We start from the raw sequence: 10000 nt of genomic DNA, 5'->3' as shown, positions 1-10000 counted from the left end.
CATCCGTCCGGAGTCGATAAAATATGTTCTTGTGACGATGGAATCGTTCTTTGACTAGTTCATGGGTGAGCCTGACACAGTGGAGACCTTCGGTGTTCTTGGCCCCCGGACCATATCCCTGCTCACCGATATCGAGTGCGGAGATGGCTGTCCACAAATGCGAGCCCCGTGAGTCAGATAGGCTGTTGTAGTACATATCCCTCATCAACCTCAGGGGCAACCCATTTTTATTTTGTCTGCTGTAACAATGAGGTGGTCTGACATACAGGAGGTTGTACGTTTCATTCTTTAATGTAAAAGGTACTCGATATGTAAAAAGGAGAGAGTCAATAACGATGAAGCAAACAAAAGAAAATAGAGAGGAGTTAGAAAACATAAATTAAACAAAATGAAGGTTCTACCGAGACTTGAACTCGGATTGCTGGATTCAGAGTCCAGAGTGCTAACCATTACACCATAGAACCCACTATTGCCTCTAACTGAAATTTAATAATAATTTATTTACACTTCCTCTCAAAATTGCAAACCTTCTGTAAATATTTGAAAGGCGGCGAGCTAGCAGACGCATTAACACGCCGGACGAAATGCTTAGCGATATTTCGTCTCTTTACATTCTGAGTTCAAATTCTACAGAAGTTGACTTTGCCTTTCATCCTTTCGGGGTCGATAGATTTAGTGCCATTAGTATACTAGAGTCGATCTAATCGACTGGCCCCACACCAAAGATTTCGGGCCTTGTGCTTAGATTAGAAAAGAATATTTGAAGGTAATAAATAGTCTTCTGTTACTTACTCTCGATACTTTGAGAAAGTAAGCTGAAGGATGTTAATGATTTTCATGGTTCAGTGGTTAGAGCGTCGGCTTCACAATCATGTGTTAGTGTATTCAAGTCCCGAACTGGGCTGTCTGTTGTGTTCTTGAGCAAGACACTTTATTTTTCGTTGCTCTAGTTCACCCAACTGTTGAAATGAGTTGCAACGTCACTGGTGCCAAAGTGTATCGGCCTTTGCCTTTCCCTTGGATAACACTGTCGGCGTGGAGAGGGAAGCTGGTATGCATGGGCCACTGCTGGTCTTCCATAAACCACTTTGCCCCGATTTGTGCCTTGGATGCTAACTTTCTTAGTGCAAGCCCATGGTCATTCATGACCGAAGAGGATCATTACCCTTTTCTTTAGCTTGAGGTTTTGAGAAACAGTGTTTCCTAGTTAACTAACCAATGATCAAATTCTTCTTAGTTACCCAACCCAATACTTTCATTTTACAGGGGCACTAAAGGCATAGAATATGTCTTCAATACTACCTTATCCAATTGCTCGCCTATACGTCAGAATACTACCTTTTTCCCTGTACGCAATTAAGCTCCTCCCTATTCGCAAGTAAGCGCCTCCCTTTGTAAACTATACATACATGTTTCATTCGTTAAACCGTTGAGTTGTTGAGGCAGCGCCTTCATGAATTTTAAGTCGAATGGATCAACCCCAGTAGTTATTCCATCGGCATTATTTTGCCGAATCGCTAAGTTACAGGGACGTAAACACAACAACACGGCTTGTCAGTCGGTGGTGGAGGCAAACACAGACACAAAGACACATATGCATATATATATAAATATGCATATATATATATATATATATAACGACACAAAGACACATATGCATATATATATAAATATGCATATATATATATATATATATATATATATATATATATAACGAATTTCTAATCATTACTCCTCCTTTAGGGATAGGAGTAAGCAATATAGTACGGCGCTTAGTAATTTAGTTTGGAAATTGAAAGATGAGAAAAAGGATTACTCCCTTGAATGGTTGTTAGTAGGCAAATCGATGCCGTACGACAAGGGTAAAAGTACTTGTTCGTAATGTAACTTGGAATTATTTTCCATACTTTTTTCCAAGGGTCACCTAGTTAATAAAATAACGTTGAAAGCTTACAGATGTCTACATATGTATAGACATACGTATGCATTTTATAAATAGGAATTACCGGAATGTGTATAGACACAAGTTCGAAATTAAGGAAGAGGTATATTCATCTCTATATATCTTACTGGAATTAGGTCTGTGGCGCAAATATATGAGTGTATATGTATATGGGTGTAGGTATACATGTGGAGACACGTGAGAGTGTATGTGTGTATATATGTATATATGTCTGTATGGAGACGTATGTGTATGTGTGTACATGTAAACATATATAAGCTTGTGTGTGTGTATGTGCATATGTATCGATGTATATATGGAGGTATAGCTATATGTATGTATGTACATTTGTACGCATGTGTGTATGTGAGTATGTATGCGTATATATGTAAATGTGTGTGTGTATCTGTGCGCGTTTATGTGGGTGCATGTGTATCTGTATGTGTGTATATGTATATGCATGCATATGTGAGTGTATATATGTGTTTGTGTGTATATGTGTTTGAGTGTATGGTTATACATAAAAAATACATATAAATATATATTGGTGTGTGTATCTAACTATAGGTATATGTGTGTGTGGGGGTAGGTGTGGGCATGTGGGTGGTGGTGTGCGGTGCGTGGGCGTGGGCGGGTATAATTAATGAATTAATTAATACACTATCGTTATAGGAAGATCCGATAGGAAATCTTGATGTACATGGGGGATGAATTTTTGGCAAGGGATTTTTACGCTGTAAACTGGGCGGTGTACGTCGCGGGATTTCGGTTGACTGGTTTGTTTATATTCTGTAAGAAAATAACGATGGTAGGTTGCGTGCCGTCGATTATTCTTTCACCCTCTTGGATGATGTGTGTGTTTTGCTAATAATAGTATTGGTGATGGCAATAATGCGACCCTGATGAGATGGAGTATCCAGAAATTTGTAATATGTTGTAATTTGTTACAATATTTTACGAAACATCTTATGATGTGGTTTATTTTTCCGGGATACCCTATTGAAATGTGCATAGGTTTGGCTTATTGTGGTTGTTTCTGTTATTATAATTGTTGCTGCAATAAAGTATCTTCAACGCATTGATTTTGAGCTCTATCCTTTAAGAGACATGTATACATATATATATATATATATATATATATATATATATATATATATTTATACACACACACAGATACAAACCCACATATATATATATATACGGATACGGCGGGCTTCTTTCAGTTTCCGTCTGACAAATCTGACTTACAGGAGGGTATACGTTCCATTCTTTAATGTAAAAGTCACTCCATATATAAAAAGAAAAAGGTTAATAACGATGAAGCAAACAAGGAAAAGAGAGTTGTTAAAAATAAATCGAACGGAATAAAGGTTCTACCGAGATTTGAACTCGGATCGCTGGATTCAGAGTCCAGAGTGCTGACCATTACACCACAGAACCCGTCATTGTCTGCAGCTGAAATTTAATAATAATTGATTTGCCCATCCTCTCAAACTTGCTAAACTTGTGTCAATATTTTAAAGCAATCAGGCAGCGAGCTGGCAGAATCGTCAGCACGCTGGGAGAAATGCTTAGCAGTATTTCGACTGCCGTTACGTTCTGAGTTCAAAATCTACCGTGGTCGATTTTGCCTTTCATATTTTCGGGGTCGATAAATTAAGTATCATTTGCGTTCTGGGATCGATCTAATCGACTGGCCTTCTCCACGAAAATTTCGGGCCTTGTACCTATGTTGTAAAGAATATTTGAAAACAATTAATAGTCTTCTGTTATTTATTCTTGATACTTTCAGAAAGTGTACTAAGACAATGTTAATGATTTTCATGGCTCAGTGTTTAGCGCGTCGGATTCACAATTATGAGGTAGTGAGAAATATACTTTATTTCACGTTGCTCCAGTTCACTCAACTATAGAAATGAGTTGCGATGTAACAGGTGCCAAAGTGTATCGTCCTTTGCCTTTCCCTTACACATCACTAGTGGCATGGAGAGGGAAGACCGGCATGGATGGGCAACTGCTAGTCTTCCATAACCAATCTTGCCCGGACTTGTGCCTTGGAGGGTAACTTTCTAAATATTGGGTTGGCAACTAAGTTCCCGCCGTGTTTTTTTTTAATTTTAGAATTTATTGCGTTTTTAAATTTAGGAATCTATTTTTTTTCGAGACTTCTATTTTTGAATAATTTTGGAATCTACATTTTTTTTCTCGTTAATTTTAGTTAATTTTTGTTTATTTTCAGATCATTAAAATGGAATGTCAAGTTAAGAAAAACGAGCATTTTCAACACCTCTTTCTTTTTGCTTTTAATCAAGGTTAGGCCGCAAAAGCTGCTCGCGACATTTGTACTGTGTATGGAGAGGATGTCATAGCTGATGATTGGTATGCCAAATTCAAAAATGGAAATTTTGACCTCAAAGACACACCTCGTTCTGGCCGTCCAGTTGAGTTCGATGAAGTGTGATTAAACCAATTTTTGCACGAAAATTCTCGTCAAGCGACAAGGGAACTGGCAGAGAAATGGAATGCTACCACACTGATATAGAGATGTATATTCACTCAATGGGAAAGGTTCAGAAGTATGGAGCATGGGTTCCGCATGCTTTAAGTGACAACAACAAAAATCAACGAGCCACAATCTCTGCTGATTTGCTTGCTCGTCACAGCTCAACTCATGGACACAAAAAACTATTTCTTTACCGAATCGTTACTGGCGACGAAAAATGCTGCCTCTACATCAATATGAAGCAGTGTAAGAAATGGCTTAGCCCCAGTAAACAAGTAACACCGTGCGTGAAACAAGATCTTCATCCGCGTAAAACGATGTTGTGCGTATGGTCGTACTGGGAAGGGCTTATCCATTACGAATTGCTTGAACGGAACCAAACGGTCAGCTCGGGACTCAATGTTCAACAGATGGAACGACTCAACACGGCTATTCAAGATAAAAGACCTAATCGGCAGCATGGAGTTCTTCTGCTGCACGACAACGCCCGCCCTCATCGCCAACATGACCAAGGAAGTCATTCAAACACGTGGCTGGGAAGTGCTGCCACACCTGCCGTACTCTCCTGATTTGGCACCAACGGATTTCCACCTCTTTCGATCTCTTTCAAATGCTATGCGCGGAGTTTCGTTCAATATTGATGCAGAACGTAATGGCAGACGAAATACTGCTAAGCATTTCGCCCGGCGCGCTAACGATTCAGCCAGCTCACTGACTTATTACTTTTGTTTATTTTCAGATCATTAAAATTGACAATTTTAGCAAGTCTAAGAAGGGTAAATCAATTATTATTAAATTTCAGTCATCGGAGACAACGTTTCTATGGTGTAATGGTTAGGACTCTGAATCCAGCAATCCTAGTTCAAGTCTCGGTAGAACCGTTATTTTGTTCAATTTATTTTTTCCAAGTCTTCTCTTTCCTTGTTTGCTTCATCGTTATTAACCTTTTTCCTTTTATATATCGAGTTACTTTTACATTAAAGAATGAAACGTACAACCTCCTGTAAGTGAGACCACCTCATTGTTACAGCAGACAAAATAAAAAGGCTTTGCCCCTGAGGATGGTGAGGCAGATGTACTACAACAGTCATATATAAAAAAAAAAGGTCAACAACGATGAAGCAAACAAGGAAAAGAGAGGAGTTGGAAAAAATAAATAAAGGTTCTACCGAGACTTGAACTCGGATTGCTGGATTCAGAGTCCAGAGTGCTAACCATTACACCATAGAACCCACCGTTGCCTCTAGTTGAAATTTAATAATAATTTATTTACACTTCCTCTCAAAATTGCAAACCTTCTGTAAATATTTGAAAGGCGGCGAGCTAGCAGACGCATTAACACGCCGGACGAAATGCTTAGCGGTATTTCGTCTCTTTACATTCTGAGTTCAAATTCTACAGAAGTTGACTTTGCCTTTCATCCTTTCGGGGTCGATAGATTTAGTGCCATTAGTATACTAGAGTCGATCTAATCGACTGGCCCCACACCAAAGATTTCGGGCCTTGTGCTTAGATTAGAAAAGAATATTTGAAGGTAATAAATAGTCTTCTGTTACTTACTCTCGATACTTTGAGAAAGTAAGCTGAAGGATGTTAATGATTTTCATGGTTCAGTGGTTAGAGCGTCGGCTTCACAATCATGAGTTAGTGTATTCAAGTCCCGGACTGGGCTGTCTGTTGTGTTCTTGAGCAAGACACTTTATTTTTCGTTGTTCTAGTTCACCCAACTGTAGAAATGAGTTGCAACGTCACTGGTGCCAAAGTGTATCGGCCATTGCCTTTCCCTTGGATAACACTGTCGGCGTGGAGAGGGAAGCTGGTATGCATGGGCCACTGCTGGTCTTCCATAAACCACTTTGCCCCGATTTGTGCCTTGGATGCTAACTTTCTTAGTGCAAGCCCATGGTCATTCATGACCGAAGAGGATCATTACCCTTTTCTTTAGCTTGAGGTTTTGAGAAACAGTGTTTCCTAGTTAACTAACCAATGATCAAATTCTTCTTAGTTACCAAACCCAATACTTTCATTTTATAGGGGCACTAAAGGCATAGAATATGTCTTCAATACTACCTTATCCAATTGCTCGCCTATACGTCAGAATACTACCTTTTTCCCTGTACGCAATTAAGCTCCTCCCTATTCGCAAGTAAGCGCCTCCCTTTGTAAACTATACATACATGTTTCATTCGTTAAACCGTTGAGTTGTTGAGGCAGCGCCTTCATGAATTTTAAGTCGAATGGATCAACCCCAGTAGTCATTCCATCGGCATTATTTTGCCGAATCGCTAAGTTACAGGGACGTAAACACAACAACACGGCTTGTCAGTCGGTGGTGGAGGCAAACACAGACACAAAGACACATATGCATATATATATAAATATGCATATATATATATATATATATATATATATATATATATATATATATATATATATTTATACACACACACAGATACAAACACACATATATATATATATATATATATACGTATACGGCGGGCTTCTTTCAGTTTCCGTCTGACAAATCTGACTTACAGGAGGGTATACGTTCCATTCTTTAATGTAAAAGTCACTCCATATATAAAAAGAAAAAGGTTAATAACGATGAAGCAAACAAGGAAAAGAGAGTTGTTAAAAATAAATCGAACAGAATAAAGGTTCTACCGAGATTTGAACTCGGATCGCCGGATTCAGAGTCCAGAGTGCTGACCATTACACCACAGAAACCGTCATTGTCTGCAGCTGAAATTTAATAATAATTGATTTGCCCATCCTCTCAAACTTGCTAAACTTGTGTCAATATTTTAAAGCAATCAGGCAGCGAGCTGGCAGAATCGTCAGCACGCTGGGAGAAATGCTTAGCAGTATTTCGACTGCCGTTACGTTCTGAGTTCAAAATCTACCGTGGTCGATTTTGCCTTTCATATTTTCGGGGTCGATAAATTAAGTATCATTTGCGTTCTGGGATCGATCTAATCGACTGGCCTTCTCCACGAAAATTTCGGGCCTTGTACCTATGTTGTAAAGAATATTTGAAAACAATTAATAGTCTTCTGTTATTTATTCTTGATACTTTCAGAAAGTGTACTAAGACAATGTTAATGATTTTCATGGCTCAGTGTTTAGCGCGTCGGATTCACAATTATGAGGTAGTGAGAAATATACTTTATTTCACGTTGCTCCAGTTCACTCAACTATAGAAATGAGTTGCGATGTAACAGGTGCCAAAGTGTATCGTCCTTTGCCTTTCCCTTACACATCACTAGTGGCATGGAGAGGGAAGACCGGCATGGATGGGCAATTGCTAGTCTTCCATAACCAATCTTGCCCGGACTTGTGCCTTGGAGGGTAACTTTCTAAATATTGGGTTGGCAAATAAGTTCCCGCCGTGTTTTTTTAAATTTTAGAATTTATTGCGTTTTTAAATTTAGGAATCTATTTTTTTTCGAGACTTCTATTTTTGAATAATTTTGGAATCTACATTTTTTTTTCTCGTTAATTTTAGTTAATTTTTGTTATTTTCAGATCATTAAAATGGAATGTCAAGTTAAGAAAAACGAGCATTTTCAACACCTCTTTCTTTTTGCTTTTAATCAAGGTTAGGCCGCAAAAGCTGCTCGCGACATTTGTACTGTGTATGGAGAGGATGTCATAGCTGATGATTGGTATGCCAAATTCAAAAATGGAAATTTTGACCTCAAAGACACACCTCGTTCTGGCCGTCCAGTTGAGTTCGATGAAGTGTGATTAAACCAATTTTTGCATGAAAATTCTCGTCAAACGACAAGGGAACTGGCAGAGAAAATGGAATGCTCCCACACTGCTATAGAGAAGCATGTTCACTCGATGGGAAAGGTTCAGAAGTATGGAGCATGGGTTCCGCATGCGTTAAGTGACAACAACAAAAATCAACGAGCCACAATCTCTGCTGATTTGCTTGTTCGTCACAGCTCAACTCATGGACACAAAAAACTATTTCTTTACCGAATCGTTACTGGCGACGAAAAATGGTGCCTCTACATCAACATGAAGCAGCGTAAGGAATGGCTTAGCCCCAGTAAACATGCGACACCGCGCGTGAAACAAGATCTTCATCCGCGTAAAACGATGCTGTGCGTATGGTGGTACTGGGAAGGGATCATCCATTACGAATTGCTTGAACGGAACCAAACGGTCAACGCGGAACTCTATGTTTAACAGATGGAACGACTCAACACGGCTATTCAAGATAAAAGACCTAATCGGCAGCATGGAGTTCTTCTGCTGCACGACAACGCCCGCCCTCATCGCCAACATGACGAAGGAAGCCATTCAAACACGTGGCTGGGAAGTGCTGCCACACCTGCCGTACTCTCCTGATTTGGCACCAACGGATTTCCACCTCTTTCGATCTCTTTCAAATGCTATGCGCGGAGTTTCGTTCAATACTGATGCAGAACGTGATGGCAGACGAAATACTGCTAAGCATTTCGCCCGGCGCGCTAACGATTCAGCCAGCTCACTGACTTATTACTTTTGTTTATTTTCAGATCATAAAAATTGACAATTTTAGCAAGTCTAAGAAGAAGGGTAAATCAATTATCATTAAATTTCAGTCATCGGAGACAACGGTTCTATGGTGTAATGTTTAAGAATCTGAATCCAGCAATCCGAGTTCAAGTCTCGATAGAACCATTATTTTGTTCAATTTATTTTTTCCAAGTTTTCTCTTTCCTTGTTTGCTTCATCGTTATTAACCTTTTTCCTTTTATATATCGAGTTACTTTTACATTAAAGAATGGAACGTACAACCTCCTGTAAGTGAGACTACCTCATTGTTACAGCAGACAAAATAAAAAGGCTTTGCCCCTGAGGATGGTGAGGCAAATGTACTACAACAGTCATATATAAAAAAAAAGGTCAACAACGATGAAGCAAACAAGGAAAAGAGAGGAGTTGGAAAAAATAAATAAAGGTTCTACCGAGACTTGAACTCGGATTGCTGGATTCAGAGTCCAGAGTGCTAACCATTACACCATAGAACCCACCGTTGCCTCTAGCAGAAATTTAATAATAATTTATTTACACTTCCTCTCAAAATTGCAAACCTTCTGTAAATATTTAAAAGGCGGCGAGCTAGCAGACGCATTAACACGCCGGACGAAATGCTTAGCGGTATTTCGTCTCTTTACATTCTGAGTTCAAATTCTACAGAAGTTGACTTTGCCTTTCATCCTTTCGGGGTCGATAGATTTAGTGCCATTAGTATACTAGAGTCGATCTAATCGACTGGCCCCACACCAAAGATTTCGGGCCTTGTGCTTAGATTAGAAAAGAATATTTGAAGGTAATAAATAGTCTTCTGTTACTTACTCTCGATACTTTGAGAAAGTAAGCTGAAGGATGTTAATGATTTTCATGGTCCAGTGGTTAGAGCGTCGGCTTCACAATCATGAGTTAGTGTATTCAAGTCCCGGACTGGGCTGTCTGTTGTGTTCTTAAGCAAGACACTTTATTTTTCGTTGCTCTAGTTCACCCAACTGTAGAAATGAGTTGCAACGTCACTGGTCCCAAAG

General features: G+C 39.2%; 1 protein-coding gene and 5 non-coding genes across 7 annotated transcripts in view; all 6 read right to left on the bottom strand.

The window, feature by feature from the left end:
• The window catches only part of LOC106871010 (protocadherin gamma-B7), a 289259-nt gene that overhangs the window by 77054 nt on the left and 202205 nt on the right, over positions 1–10000 (bottom strand). The window lies entirely within an intron of this gene.
• On the bottom strand, positions 393–464 carry Trnaq-cug (transfer RNA glutamine (anticodon CUG)). Its single transcript has one exon. It is a non-coding gene; the product is annotated as a tRNA-Gln (tRNA).
• On the bottom strand, positions 3311–3382 carry Trnaq-cug (transfer RNA glutamine (anticodon CUG)). Its single transcript has one exon. It is a non-coding gene; the product is annotated as a tRNA-Gln (tRNA).
• On the bottom strand, positions 5606–5677 carry Trnaq-cug (transfer RNA glutamine (anticodon CUG)). The gene has a single exon. It is a non-coding gene; the product is annotated as a tRNA-Gln (tRNA).
• On the bottom strand, positions 7101–7173 carry Trnaq-cug (transfer RNA glutamine (anticodon CUG)). The gene has a single exon. It is a non-coding gene; the product is annotated as a tRNA-Gln (tRNA).
• Positions 9398–9469, bottom strand: Trnaq-cug (transfer RNA glutamine (anticodon CUG)). Its single transcript has one exon. It is a non-coding gene; the product is annotated as a tRNA-Gln (tRNA).

This window comes from Octopus bimaculoides, chromosome 14 (assembly GCF_046866305.1).
Source record: "Octopus bimaculoides isolate indiv1 chromosome 14, ASM4686630v1, whole genome shotgun sequence".
In the NCBI taxonomy this organism is placed as follows: Eukaryota; Metazoa; Mollusca; class Cephalopoda; order Octopoda; family Octopodidae; genus Octopus; species Octopus bimaculoides.
Note: the sequence above shows the minus strand (reverse complement) of the source record. Positions and strands in the feature narration are given on the sequence as shown.